Consider the following 15,997-nt stretch of genomic DNA (forward strand, 5'->3'; position numbering starts at 1 on the left):
AAAAAATAAAATAAAATAAAAAATACATATATTTGTTTATCTGAATAACCAATATGAAGATAACAGTATGTAATACAACAACCATTGTTAATTTCTTATCACCTTGTCTGAAATTCTGTATTGTTTTTATTGTTTCTATGTGTGCTTCTTAATATGTTTTGCTTCTTTTACCTTTAAAAATAAAATTTTTTTAAAAAGATTTCCATTATCAAACAAAAGGCAAATGTTGGCAAAAATGTAGATAAATTGGAACCGACAGACTGCTGAGGGGAATGCAAGACGGTATTGCTGCTATAAAGTGTGCATTTGCAAATGGGAAAGACACCAAGAGTTGGAAAGCATAGGAAAGGGTGGAAGGGGGAGGGGATGAGAAAAATAAGATGTGTTATGTACATGTACTGACTCCACACATAAATGTAAACATTATGTACTGTGAACATGTACCAATAAAAAATAAATTTAAAAACAAAATGAAATCCTCAAGAAGTTAAACCTAGAAACACCATTTGATCTAGCAATCTTTTCTCTAGATATTCTAAATTTAAAGAATTGAAATAATAACTTAAAATATACATTTGCATCCTCATGTTCTTTACAGGATTATTAAAAATAGTCCAAATGGAAAAACACCCTAAATGTCCATACACAGATGAGTGTATACATAAATGTGGCATATACATATAACAAAGCATTATTCTGCCTCAAGAAAGCAGAAAATGTTATAATATTTTTAAAAATTAATGACACTTAAGACATTATGTTACTAATAAGCTCATCACAATAAAACAAATACTACATAATTCCATTTATATGAAGCATCTAAATAAGATTTTATTCATAGAATCAAGTAGTGAAACAGCTATTGCACAGGCTGAGGAAATGGGAACTATTAATTATCATGTTTCAGTAAGCAAGATACATAAATTCTAGAGATCTACTCCACAACTTTATACCCATAGTTACCAATATGTGTTGTACATTTAAATTTTTGTTAAAATCATGTTAACATTTTTTACCACAGTAAAATAAAATGAGAGACAATAAGAGAGGAACACCTGGGGGTCTTGGTATTTTCAAAGTACCTAAAGTAAAAGGACATCACAGGTGAGTGAGGCCTTAATTTGATGTTCTCCCAGAGGAGATTTGAGTTATATCCTCTGTTCTAAGACTGTAGTCAGACAGTTGAGGTGGGGGAAGATGGAGAGAAGAAAAATGGTGTCATTCTCCCAAACACCATAACCTCTTCAGTCCCCTGTCCCACATGATTGCTGTTGAGATGAGGACAGCCAGCATCTAACCAAGAGTACTATCAAGTTCCTTTCCATTTTGCCAACACTGATTATGAGGACATTAAACTGTATGATCTCGCCTACATTTCCTCTACCAATTTCTAGTTTGGTTTCTCCAAAATAACCCTTTTCAGCTTCTCCTTTCAGCTCCTCCATCACAGACCACTTTTCTTTTCCTTCTTCTTCTTCCTTAAACTTCTAAATGTTGGAATTATTTGGCAATTGGTTCTGTGCTCCTTGTCCTTGACATGTTCTATTTTCATTGCTTCAATAGCTTGTGTTTACCATTTGTATTTTCCCATATTTGCATTTTCATCCTGATATTGTTCCCCATACTCTTCTCTGTGGAGGAGATGTGTCTTTTATAGGCACTCTCTCCATTCTGGATAACTTTGTTTCTATCTGATGACATCAGCACATGATTTCCTTTACTTACATCATTGTATAACTTACTCTCTGCTCTGTGGGAAGGATGAATTCTTAGCTTAACGGGTTATAACATAGGAGAAATTTTCCACAACCACACAGTCTAGATCAAATCTTGGAAGAACTGATAACATCTGTTTGGGGGGGAGAAAAACTCTTTTCACTCATAACATTATCATTGTAGGAAATGTCTCACTTATTTGTTCAGGTCTGTATTTTTCCACAGAAATTAAGTTCCCCGGTGGCAAAGACTTGTGTGGCTTTTGTTAAACACAGAACAATCAGTGCAAAATACACTTCAAAGTAATTATGGACTGGTTAAACAATGTCCTTCTTCTTCACTTGATTGGTGCGCCTGCCAAAATATCCCTAGTACCTGATACAGAACCTGGCACACTGTACATTCTTGAATATTGATTGACAAATGAATGATCTGATTAATTCATTTTTCCCTTAACTTTTGAACCTCATACCCACCTCCTTGCTCAATAGTTTCACTGAATATCTCAGCAGAACCTCAAATTTTTTGTCTAAAATTCTCCCTTATTTTTCCACACCTATGATTAGCAAGAGTACCCAGGCATTTGGTCTTGCAAGAAACCTAGAGTCATCTTCTAACCCCACCTCTAAAATAGAAAAAAAAGAACCCATACCTAAGTCCTAAAATGTTGAATGCAAAAGTGAAATAATCAAGGCAAAGTGCTCATCACAATGCCTGTACATTTAGCCATACATATTATCTATAGCTTTGCACAATGGCAGTATCATAGCCAACAATGTTTATCCAAGGCACAGTTACTGCTAATTGAAAACTTTTCCCATATTATCTGTAACCCATTTTCATTGATTCTAAGGTACATGTCTCTTCATATCTCTGAGACCAAGATGTGTTTCTTCATTATCATGTCATCATTTATTTAGGTGAGATATTCTTCTTTAATGTGTTTAATAATAGGGTCTTTGTATTGATGGAGTTTTTGATATGATTAAATAAATAATATCACTTCTCTCTTCATTATCTACATATTTTCCTACAGAATTAAATCCAGATTGTTTTCTGAAATACAAGGTTCCAACTCCTCTAATTTTATCCCTAATCCCCAGCCAAGCTCAACTCATGTATTTACTTACAGATTACCTAACGCCTCATGTTATTTCACAATCCCAAGTATTTAGTCACATTCACTTATCTGCATGAATATATTTTGCATCTGTTTGAGTCAGCTAGGAATTCGTTTGGCAATCAATAACAAAAAAGCAACTAACAGTTGCCTAGGCAAATAGAGAGGTTCATAGGTTGGTATTCCAAGGTCAGCACAGTGGACCAATAATACTAATAAGGACGCAGACCCTTTCTATCTTTGAACTTGTTTAGCAAGTTCCTCGGCATGCTTGTTCCTTCACTATCTCAAGAGCCACTGAAATTTCAAGCAGCACATCTATTTTCCACGCAAGAATACTCAGGCTGCCCACTGAAATTCTCTTTATTAAGTATAAATGCCTTTCCCATAAGCCCCACCCAGCAGATTTCCATTTGCACCTCATTAGCCAAACTACAGTATACCAAATAGTCACCCTGAGTTTGAAAATGGCTGGGGAGGAGGTTGTTGTGAGCAGGGTCTGCCATAGTCTGCAGATGTCTTCTCATTTTCCTGAGATTCAGTTCTGAGTTATATCTTACAAATTTATATATGTACATTTCCTTTTTATCACTCCACAAATACTTACTGAGCATTTCATACATAATATGAGCTACTGTTCTAAGCACTGGGGATGCAGAAATGAACACAATCCTTCCTTTGTGCAAGATGAGCCAAGACTTCTACATCTAATAACTTATCTGACAGAATACACCTTAAAGACAAAAGTAAACATGTATGAAGCACTTAAAATAAGAAACTGAACTTCAACACGTGGTTTACTAATTATAACATAAATATAAAGTAACTACTCAATGCATTTATATTCATATATGATTTCTAGGTGGTGATATCAAAAGTATAAAGAATAAAAGCAAAGGTAAATAAATAGAATTACACCAAATGTAAAAACTTTTAGATATCAAGAGATACAATCGAGGGAAAAAACAATCTACAAAAAAGGAAGAAAATATTTGCAACTGTACATTTGATAAGGGATTGATATCCATAGTATGAAAGAATCCCTACAACTCAAAAATAGAAAAATAGTCTGATTTAATACATGAGGAAAGGACTTGCATAGATATTTCTTCAATTACATACAAACTTCTACTAAGTATATAAAAAGATGTTCACATTACTAATTATTAGAGGAATAAAAATCAAAACCACAATGTTACATATTATACTATCAAGATAGCCATTATCTTTTTTAAAAAAGAAAAAAAATAAGTGTTGGGGAAGATAGAGAGAAATCAAGATCTTTGTCTACTGTTAATTGTAAAAGGGGGTAGCAGCTGTAGAAAATTGCATAGAAAATTTCCTTTAAAATTTGGGAAATTCCTCAGTATCCATGGGAAATGGAAATATGCCTACAGACAACAAAATCCACAGGTGCTCAAGTCCCTTTTATAAAACGTTATAATATTTGCATATAAATGTGCATTTTGTGTGCTCCACATCCTGTCTAGATGTGTAATACAGTGTGAGCACTATGCAATCATTATACTCCATTGTTGCAGAAAAAGCGAAAAGAATCTCTATATGTTTACTACAGACACAACCCTCACAGTCCTAAATACATAGTATACAAACCAGACACAAAGCAAACACTGCTCAAACCCTGCAGATCTCAGCAAGCCACACCTACTCAGCACTTCTTTTACATAGATTCAGCATAGCATTTGGCACCCAAACTTAAGTTTTGCTTCTTTTAACTTTTTAGATTTTTTTTCCAAGTTATTTCGATCTACACTTTATGGATGTAGAACCTACTTATATGTAGAACCAATTATATTTCCCAGAGAAGTGAAAGTAAGTCTTTGAAGAGATAGTTGCATACATAATGACAAACCACTACTTACAATGCGCCAGAGAGAAAACACCTTAATTGCCATTAATGAATGAATGGATTGTTTAGTGGGGATATTGCTATGGCTTACATCTGGGATGTTTCTCCAAAGGCTCGCTGTTGAAGGTGTAGGCCCCAGTGGGCAGCATTGGCAGGAGGTGGAAGAAACTTTAGGAGGTGAAGCCTTTTTGGAGGAAGAAGGATACTAGGCTATCTCTCTATAAATAGATAGATACAGATATTGATATCATACTGAGATATGTCCCTTTCTTTCTCTCCTTCTCAGCTGCCAGGAAGTGTGCAGATCTGCTCCACCACACCCTTGCACTATGATCCTCTGCCTCTGCTTCACCATGGGCTCAGAAGCAATGGAACCAAGCAGCCAGGAACTGAAACTATGAACCAGAAAAAAATCTTTCCTTCTTTAAGTTATTTCTGTCAGGTATTTTTCACAGTAATAGAAAGTTGACTAACACAGAGAGAGAGAGAGAGAAGGAGAGAGAGAGAGAGAGAGCTAAGAACACAATGCCCACCTTTAAAACATGAATCTCCAGTACATGCTAGAACATAGATAAATATTGACACCATTTTCATAAATTAAATGTCAGACAGATACATACACATACTGTGTGATTACACATTTGAGATAACTAAAGTAGTCAAAAAATCATGAAAACAAAAATTAGAATTGTAATCACTAGAGACTAAGGTCAGGAGGAAAAAAGGAGTTGTTTAATGACTGTAAAGTTTCAGATTTGTAGTATAAGAGTATTTCTGTAAATACATTTCCCAGCAATGCAAATATACTTAGCACTGCTAAATTACACACTTAAAAATGGTTAGATAGGAGAAAAAGAAAAATCTGTATCTCCAATATATAATAATATTTATACACAGGAAATGGGGGGGGCTGACTCCTTTCTTATTTTCTGCTTTCTTCTACTTTCTTCATACCCATATATTTTAACACAAGAATTGCTTTTATAACCCAAGAAATATTTTTAGAAGATAAAAAATTAAGTTACTTCTTTCTTTCGAATTCCGAATGTTTAGAAGTATCCAAACGACACTTCAAGTTTCTTGGAAAGGCTTTGGATCGAAGAGGACTGGAGGGAGTCAGCACTCACAGACCATGTCAGGATATTCTTCCAAACCCACAAGTGCCTGGCTTTGTGAAAAGATAGGGGGCCTAGAGACAATCACAGGGTCACAGCTTCAATGAGCAAACAGCCAGGTGAAACCAAAAAATACTGTTTAGAAAAATAAACGAAGTAGGGCAGACCAACACTGAATGGATGGCCACTCAGTGGTGGACGATATCTCCTCTCCAGCAGAACGGTAAGAGAAAACTTCAGTGTATTCTTACAAATGTTGACTTTGCAAATGGATGGATACACAGCCTGAGCAGAAAGGTGACCTGAATTCAATCAAGAGATCAGGAACAGGAGTGATAACACTCAGCCTTTTCCTGGAGTCTTAGGCAGTGCTGGGATGGGAAGCCGCCTTGAAAGCCTCTCTCTTTTGCCTCGGTAGGTTGCACAGGAGATAGGTTTGGACAGAAGCAAGATGGGGAGCCATCTTTAGTAACTTCTTTTGCCTTGATAGTAACATGAGAAAACAGAAAATGCTCACTTTTTTATATCTGCAAGAAGCAACAGTCACTTCTTTCCAGGGAGACAGTAGGCACCCTCCCTATGACCTAGCTTAGGCCCAGGAATATGATGACTATGACACAGAAAAGCTAAGATCTGGGGTGCCAAGCAGGTTTTAATAAGTGCAAAACAACTGGGCATGGTGGCACACGCCTGTAATCCCAGCCCTCTGGAGGCTGAGGCAGAAGGATCTTTGTGAGTTCAAGGTCAGCCTGGGCTACAAAGTGAGCTCAAGACTAGCCTGAACTGCGTAGCGAGACCCTGTCTCAAAAAGACAAACAAAAAAAAAAAATGTACAAACCATTAAAATATTCTCATGTGTCCTACCAGACAATAAGGGAATGAAACTAGGAAGCAAAAGAAATCACAGAAACCACACAAATATGATTTTGAATGATTAGTGGGTGACTGAAGAAATAAGGGGAGAAATTTTTAAATTTTTAAATTTCTAGAATTGAACAATAGTGAACACACAGCATACATTATCAGAATCTATTGGACACAATGAAAGAAGTTCTAAGAGGGGAGTTTATGGCAAAGCATGCCTACATTCAAAAAATAGAGTAAACCCAACTAAATAACCTAATGACGCATCTTAAGGTACTAGAAAAATAAGTACCAACCAAAACCAAACCCAGCAGAAGAAAAGATTAATAAAGATCAAGCAGAAGTTAATGAAATAGAGGATAAAAGAACAATACAAAGAATCAATGAATCAAAGAGTTCAATCTTTCAAATGATAAACAAGATTGATAAAAACCTGGACAAACTTACAAACAAAAAAGACCCAAATTAAAGAAATTAGAGACAAAAATGGTGAAGTTATAACACAGAGTACTGAAATCTAGATAATCATTAGAAACAATTTTGAAAACTTGCACTCTAATAAGCTGGAGAATCTAGATTCCTAAGCACAGATGACCTACCAAAATTGAATCAAGAAGATAAAAAAAATCTAAACACTAATAACAATGATATTGAAATAATAATAAATACTCTCCTAACTAAGAAAATCTCAGGACCTAGTGGATTTTAGCAAACTTTTAAAGAAGAACACCAGTGCTCCTTAAACTTATCTATGAAATAAAGAAGGGATGCTTCAAAATTGAACTTATGAAGTTAGCCTTATCCTGATAGCAAAACCAAATAAAAATTCAACAATATCAAAAAAGAAAATTACAGACCAAACTCCTTGGTGAATATAGATGCAAAGATACTCAACAAGAGAGAGGAGTTCTGAAAATCAAATTCAACAAAGTACTTAAAAATTGTACACTATGATCTAGTTGGCTTCTTCACAGAGATACAAGGATGCTTTGATATATGTAAATCAATAAAAGTAATACTCTACATAAATAAAATCAAGAATTAAAACATTACATGGTCATCTCAGTCAATGCAGAAAAAGCCTTCCACAAAATCCAGCACCCTTTCTTTTTTTTTTTTTTATTGTTTCAACTTTTTATTTTAGATATTATCTATAATCACTTTTTGGCCTTTTGGCTAATATCAAGTGTAGAGATTACTTATATTTTTTACTTATTAATTATGCATTCTTATCTTTTGATCTTTGAGATTCTATTAGTGTATATTAAAAATGTTTTTTGTAGCAAGCATTTTCCCCCCTGGGTTACTGCCTTTTAATTTTAATATGTCTAGTTTGATAGAAATTTATAAATATTAAATAGTAACATTTTTCATTTTTTCCATTATCTTTTTTTTTTCCAGCACCCTTTCATCGTAAAAAAAAGGCCTAACAAAAATAGGTATAGAAGTATCTCCCCTCAAATTGATAAGAGCTATATACAACAAAGCACTGGCAACATTACACTCAGTGGGATAAAAATTGAAGGCCTTTCCTCTCAAATCAGGACTGAAACAAAGATGTCAACCTCACCACTTTTGTTCAGTATTGTACTTGAACTGTTAGTGAGGGCCATTATGCAGGAGAAGGAAATAAAAGGTGTGGAAGTAGGAAAGAAAGAAATCAAATATCCCTACTTATAGACATATCTGTTACGTAGAAGACCCTAAAACTCCACCAGAAGACTCTTAAATCTTAAAAACAAATTCAACAAGATAGTAGGGTACAAAATCAGCACACAAAACTCAGTAGCTTCCCTAGTCACCAATAATGAACTACCTGAGAAAGAAATAAGGAAAACAGTTTCATTCACAATAGCTTGAAAAGATACCTAGGAGTCACCTTAAACCAAGGTGAAGACCCCTATAGTGAGAAGTTACAAGAACTGAAAGTAAATATATTAGAAAATAGAAAGACTTTGTTCATGGATTACCAAACTAATATTGTTTAAATGGCCATATTACCAAAATTCACCTATAAAATCAATGCAATCTCTATTAAAATAAAAAATTTTTCATAGGTCTAGAAAAAGTAATTTTAAAATTCCTATGCAGGACTGCCTGCAGAGAGACGGCCCCTGCACACTCCCGCCTGGATGGGACCCAGGGCATGGGAAGGCCCCTTGTCAAGGATCTTGCGGCCACAGCAAAGGACAATGGTAAGAGCAGGACCCCTGAGAATGAAGATGCCACTTCTCAGAAGGGGTCCTTGGGACCCCTTTCTGGCCCTTCTGCCCAACTACATGAAGGCTTCCTCAAGAAGCAGTGCCTGCCCGCCTGGGCGAAAAGAGCAACCTACTGTACCTGGCCTGGAGCAGGGCGTAGAGTCTTCCCCAGGCTCCTCAGCCTCCAGGAGCTGCTTGGTGGGACCTGGCCATTGGCATGAGCATCAAGGCAAACACCATGGATGAGGACTCGTCAGGCTCCAAGCGAGAGGAGAGCTGCTCTGGGCCTCTGGCTACCCTGGTCACCAGTGGGCTGAGTAAGTTTCACCTCCCTTCTGTGCCCAAAACCACTGAGGGGAAGTGGCCCGGCCACCCTGAGCTTTCTGTGTCAGAGCCTCGCCCTGGACAACAGGCAATGAGGCGGCGGGGGCGGCGGAGGGTGGCGGGGGTGTTGCTAGGGCTGCTTTTCTGTTTCCTTCTTCTGAAAAAGCTTTCTGGTGCACGCTTCTTGCTGTTTCCTCTCTTCTGCCACTCTCCTTTCCCGCTCTCCAAATTTCTCTTCTTGAAGTTTTTGCATTAACCCCAGTTGCACCCGTGTTCCACCCCGTCTTGTGCTTTATCCTGGCTCTGCTCCCACCACCTGCTGCAGCAGTGACAAAACATTCATCAGAGGAGCCTGGGCCGTCTAGTGCCAATGCCGCCCCCAACCCTACCCCCTCAGTGCACTTTGGACCCCTAGGGCAACATCTCCAACACAAAGTTTTCCAGAAAAGAGGAAAACAGGAATTTTGAAAAGAGCTCCGCTCTTCCTGACTTCAGGGACTCACTTTTTTATACACTGAAAACTGACTCCCCTTTCCCACCCCAAAGAAGACAGGACCTCCCAGGACACTTCCCAGCCTCCCCTCAGTTCCCCTCTGCTGTACTCTAGGAGGACTGGGTCTCTTAGGTGCCTGCCTCTCACTGTCACAACCAAAGGGAAGAGACAAAGCCACAGCAGCCTGGGCATCAGACCCTGCACTGGGCAGACCTAAGGTGGGCACCTTGCCCACCTGTGCTGCCTCTCCCAGAAGCCAAAGAGCCCTGGGCTGGGCAGAAGGACTCAGCCCCCCTCAACCCCCTAGTGCTGCAGGAACCATTTGAAGGGGACGGTGTCCCCAGCCTCTCCTTTCCCTGTACTCTGGCCTCGTGAGGCAGCCCAGATGTTTGCTTAGTTTGCAGATCCCAAAGTGCTTCAATTTCCTACTGAGCCCCTGCTAGGTGGGCCAGGCATGTGTTAAACTGTGCTTCTGTGCTGTTGGTGGGTGGGGTGGGGAGGAAGAGGAAGCTCAAGCACAGGTTTCCAGCCCAGCTTCTGGTGTCCAGACCTGCACTTTGCCGCAAATGAGACAAGTGCCACTCTGACCTGCTATGGTCTCTGAGACCTGTTCTATTTTTAACTTCTTCTTGGACCCTCATCTTCAAAGGAGGGCGTCTTCTTCCCCTTGGTCTCCCCCATCCCAGCTGCCTATGAAGAGAGAATTTATATTTTCTATTTCTTTACCTTTTGTGATGAGGTGAGCTCACGTCCAGCCCTGGGGGTATGATGTGGCCATCACCGGCTGGGTGTGTGTGCACAGCAGCCCCGGCCCTCACTCCGCTTCCCTCTCACAGTTTTTCTGACTGTATTTATCTGAGTCACCCTGTACTCCAAGCTTGTATTCCAAACTCATGGTCGACTTTCCTTCTGGGGTGGTGACTGGAAAAAGAGGCTCTGGGCAGGAAGAAATGTTCCTTTTCTTTGTTTGGAAGGCTGGTCTCTGACGTTTCTGCCATGGGTTCTCCCCTGACCTCTCCCTTCTCTCTTCTGAAATTCCTACAAAGGGTTAAAAATTTAAATGGTTTTTACTAATGAAGACATGACTTAAAAATATTCAAAGACATTAGATGCCAACTTGATACCATACACACTCCTCATTTACGACCGATTTCTATTCTTGTGATTATATCAGATCATTAACTGAATTGGTCACTAAATGAGGAACTGTATACAGTGTGTATGTAGCAATATTCAGAACAAGAAATGGCCAAAGGAAACTCCAACCTGATCACTGTGCATTTATTTGTGTAATTCTTACAGGCAGTACTATAATGTATAACAGAACACAAAAGTACAGTGCTGTACAGTACAATCAGCAAAAATTATAGTACTATATAAACAAGACATGCTGTACAAAAAAGACATTTGAGGCTCTCTAAACAAGATGTACAGAACTGTACAAAAAAGATGAGTCATAAGTCTGAACAGTCCTTGAACAGGGAGATTGTTAAATGAGGAATGTTTATAAGCATCAGATTTCACAATTTCATTGTTACTGTGAATATGGTAGAGTTTTGTTGTTGTTTTTCTATTCCTCAAACTACTGAATTAACAGATAGTTCTGTGCAGGTAAAAAAAAAAAAAAAAAAAAAAACGCATATGGAATTTTAAAACACCCAAAATAGTCAAGAGTCCTGAGCAAAAAGAGTAATGTTGGAGGCATCATAATACCCCATTTTAAGTTATACCACAAAGCTATAATAACAAAAACAACACCAGCAAGCAGATGCCTGCTGCACGATGGCCCTCTGCAGCAAAGGTGCACTCACCCACTAACTACATCGTGCTTCCTCAAGGCAGAGGGTTAACCAACAACTTGATCCTGAAAGAGGACAATGCCTGGGAAAATAAGGGAGCAACCAGACCCCGTGACTTCAGACATTAAGTCTGACAACCCACTCAACCCCTACCCTGTGGCCTACAGTCCAACCAGGGGGCTGATATCATTCCAAAGGTACCAACAGTAGCAAGGACACAGGCTGACCTGAATAGTAACCACACTCTGGCACAAATAAACACGGGGGCTCTGGTGCAGGGAGGGTACCTCAAAAGCCCATAGGCCCTAAAGCTAGACATAGAAAATCACACCTGCGGTTCTGGAGAAAAACCAAAAAAAAATCAAACCTGGCTGGATACCAAGACTGCAAATTGTGGAAAGAAATCATTCATTCAATAACATGGGAATTTTTTCTCTGACTCCATCTTTTTCTGATTTTTTGTGTGTGTGTTACATTTATCTTTTCTCCATTAGGTTTCAGGGAGATGTAGGGGTGTTTTTCTCCCTTTTTTTCCTCTATTAGTTTCTTTTCTCTCTTTTCCTTTTTCACCTTCAACCTTTTTCTTTGTGTTCTTTTCTTTTATTTCTTGTTTTACTCTCTATCTTTTTTATTCTATTTCTTCTTTCCCGTGACAATTCTCTGTCTCTATTAATTTTCTCTTACTTTTCAGGAGTCCCTCTCATTCTTTTCCTTCTGAGATCCCATTGATTGATTTTCAGATTTTTTTTATTTTCTAATTTCCTGCCTACTCTACATTAGTATTATAACTACTAAGCTTTATGAATCTCAGGATAGATAGCTAACTTTATACTAATGCTGTTGAATACCATTCTATTGTTAGTAGAGCTAAAATTGCTCCATTTAGCAGATATTTGCTGTAGATCAATTGTAGGTCAATATTGGTTTGTCTTAGTGTTCATGCTATAATTATAGATCTCTTTCCTATGGTTAAGGGTGGGACTGTATAAGTTCTTAAGGCTTGTCCATATTCAGTTTATATTTGGTGCTATAATTGATGTTGATTTCATTATTACAGCCAAGGTGACACAACTGGTTTTCCTAGAATGCCAATAACTTAATTATCATGGAGTCAATAAAAATACTGTACCCCACTCCTGGAAAACTAGGTTCTGGGCTGAAGAATCTGCAATTATCACAAGTCAATGGACATAGATCATGGGACAGAGGTAAAAGCCAATAGTTAGCCACTCCCACAAGATGCCACTGAAAAGGAGACATTAATTAAAGAGGTCTTCATACTAGAAACAAAGAATTCCACTACAATCAACCCATAAGCCACAGCACAATAAACAAGCAAACAGAAAACAGAAACATGAGAAGACAAGCCAACAAAATGCCCCCAAAACTGCTAACTTTCCCCAAGCTGATCCATGCAGGATTTAAGGAGAGCAAATCAAAACCACACAGCTGAATTGTTCAAAATTATATCATGGGAAATAAAAAAAAAAAATCAACAGCCATTTGACAAGTTCACAGAAGATACTGGCAATAAGATAGTAGCCCAGATACACAAAACTATCAATGAGTTTACAAAAGACACCAATCAAAAGCAAAAAGAGGTAAATAAAATTATACAAAACACATATGGCCAGCATCAAAAAAAATTACCATCTATAAAAAGGCCCCAGCAGAAATTCAAGATTAAAAATGCTATTGAAAGTATGAGCAGTAGAAGTGACCAATGTGAGAACAGAACATCAGAACCAAATGACAGGGCTATTGTCAGTGGCCAGTTAATGACAGACATCTTAAAAATAATAAGAGGATATAGAAATAGATCCAATACCTCCAAGATGACCCAAAGAAGACAAATCTAAGATTGACTGGAATTAATGAAAAATCAGAAAATAGCACAAATGGCATAAAAAAATTGTTTACTAAAATAATAGCAGAAAATTTTCCCAGTAAGAAAAAAGTACTTAACATACAAATAAGTGAGGCATATAGAACCCTACATCGTCAAAATCAGAAAAGAACCTCTCCATGACACACCATAGTCAAAATCCCAGAAGTCCAACAAGAAAAGAATCTTCAAAGCAGTTAGAGAAAGTAATGAATCACTTATAAAGGAAAACCTATTAGAATTACAGCAGACTTTTCAACTCAAAGCTTAAAGGCCAATAAAGATTGGATTGAAATATTTCAATCACTGAAAAAACCAAATCTCTAACCCATGCTGATACACCCTACAAAAATATCTTTCAACTGATGGAGAAATAAGTTGCATTCATGAAAAAGAGCACCTAAAAATTTATTACCACCAAACCAAAAAATTCTTGAGCCTACCCTGGAAAGAGACAGTGAAGCTAACAATGACAAAAGGGCCAATAGAATAAATACAACAACTAGGATGAGCAGTTAAGTAAAAGGGAGAGAGAGGGAATCAACAGAAGGAAAATAAGGCAGTAATAGGAATAAGTACATACCTAGCAGTAATAACTCTCAATCTGAATGGTCTCAATTCCCCAATCAAAAGACAAAGACTGAAAAGATAGATCAAGAAACAAAATCTAATGGTATGCCACATACAAGAAGCACAATAATCCACAAAGAAACTCATGACTAAAAAAGTCAAGGATGGCAAAAAATATTCCATGCATTGGGAACCTGAAGAAAAGCAAATGTAGCTATAGTATATTCAGACAAAGTGGGTTTTAAGTCAAAATTCATCAAAAGAGGCAAAGAAGATCACTACATGTTGGTTAAGGAAATAGTCCCATAGGAAAATATAAGAATTATAAACATATATGCACTGAGTTGTGATTCACACAACATTATAAACCAAGTACTACTGGACATAAATGACCAGATGAGCATAAACACAATTACAGTGGGTGATTTCAATAATGCACTATCACAAAAAGAAAGATCAACTGACAAAAAAAATCAAATAAATATCAGATTTGAACAAAACTGTCAAACGAATAAACTTAATAAATACTTACAGAATATTTCACCCAACACAATACAGTACATAGAACTTTCTCCAAAATAGACCGCACACAAGCCAATAAAGCATGCTTAAGTAAATGTAAAATAATTAATATTATGCCATGCATATTATCAGGTCATAGTGCAATGAAGTTAGAGTGCAATGAAGTTAGAGATCAATAAGGTGAACATTGAAATCATGCAAATGCAGGAAAACAAAATGATACACTGTTAAGTAAATAATGGGTTACCAAGGAAATCAAGGAAAAAATAAGACAGATTCTAGAACTAAACTCTAATGCCAGTGCAACATCTGAGAACTATGGGATACAATGAAAGTAGTCTTAAGAGGGAAGTTTAAAGCTGCAAATGCCAATTTCACAGAAACAGAGGAAGCCTAAATAAATAACCTAAGAATGCCCCTCAAAGTCTTAGAGAAATAAGAATGGTCCAAGCCCAAAGCTGGTACAGAGAAGGAAATTATAAAGGTCAGAACAGAAATCAATGAAAATAAGAGCAAAAAAAATTAATGAAGTGAAGAGTAGGCTCTTTGAATGAATAAACAAAATAAATAAACCCTTAACCAAATTAACAAAAAAATAGTAGGAGAGAAAGACCCAAATCAATGCAATTAGAAATGGAAAGGATAAAAACACAATGGACACTGCCAAAATCAAAAACATTAACAACCACTTCCCAAACCTGTATTCCAACAACTGGAGAATTAAGAAGAAACAGATAGATTCCTAGATACATATGAATTACCAAAGCTAAATCAAGAAGAGTTAAAAACCATTTATAAACCAGGCATGGTGGCACACGCCTGCAATCCCAGCACTCGGGAGGCTGAGGCAGGAGGATCGTTGCGAGTTCAAGGCCAGCCTGAACTGCATAGCAGGACCCTTTCTCAAAAAGGCAAAAAATAAAAAATAAAAATAAATAAAAATAAAAACCATTATAATCCAATGACAGGCAATGAGACTGAAGCAGTAATAAAAAAAAAAACCTACCAACAAAGAAAACCCTGGGTTTGAGTGGGTTTACTACTACATTCTACAAAAAATTCAGAGAAGTTCTAACTCCAATTTTTCTCAAAAGTTTTAATGAAATTGAAAGGGAAGCAGTATTGTGAAAGTCATTCCTAAAAAATACTATTGCCCTGATTCCAAAACCAGACAAGGATCCAAACAAAAAGGAACTATAAACCAATTTCTTTAATGAATGTAGATATAAAAATCCTCAAAAGGATATTGGCAAATAGAATCAATGAATCATCAAAGATATCAAAAATCATGACCAAGTAGACTTCATCCCCAGGGATGCAAGGATAGTATACACAAATCAATAAATGTAATACATCACATAAACAGAAGCAAAAACAAAAATCACCTGATCGTTGCTACAGATGCAAAAAAAAGCCTTTGACAAAATCCAAAACCTTTTCATTATAAAAACATTTTTAAAACAAGCATTGAAGGGCCATAACTCAATCTAATGAAACCCATTTATGACAAACCTACTG

At 37.1% G+C, this 15,997-nt stretch overlaps 1 protein-coding gene across 2 annotated transcripts in view; it reads right to left on the reverse strand.

Annotated features, from left to right (window-relative positions):
* The window catches only part of LOC102021328 (alpha-2-macroglobulin-like), a 110,679-nt gene extending 101,377 nt beyond the window's left edge, over positions 1–9,302 (reverse strand). For both annotated transcript variants that reach the window (XM_013511451.1, XM_005378888.2), the window contains exon 1: positions 9,026–9,302. The gene's annotated coding sequence lies outside the window, so the exon portion shown is untranslated. The remainder of the gene's footprint in view (positions 1–9,025) is intronic.
* Between the last annotated feature and the right edge of the window lie 6,695 nt (positions 9,303–15,997).

Source organism: Chinchilla lanigera, unplaced genomic scaffold (genome assembly GCF_000276665.1).
Source record: "Chinchilla lanigera isolate Chin_1 unplaced genomic scaffold, ChiLan1.0 scaffold00012, whole genome shotgun sequence".
Taxonomy (NCBI): domain Eukaryota; kingdom Metazoa; phylum Chordata; class Mammalia; order Rodentia; family Chinchillidae; genus Chinchilla; species Chinchilla lanigera.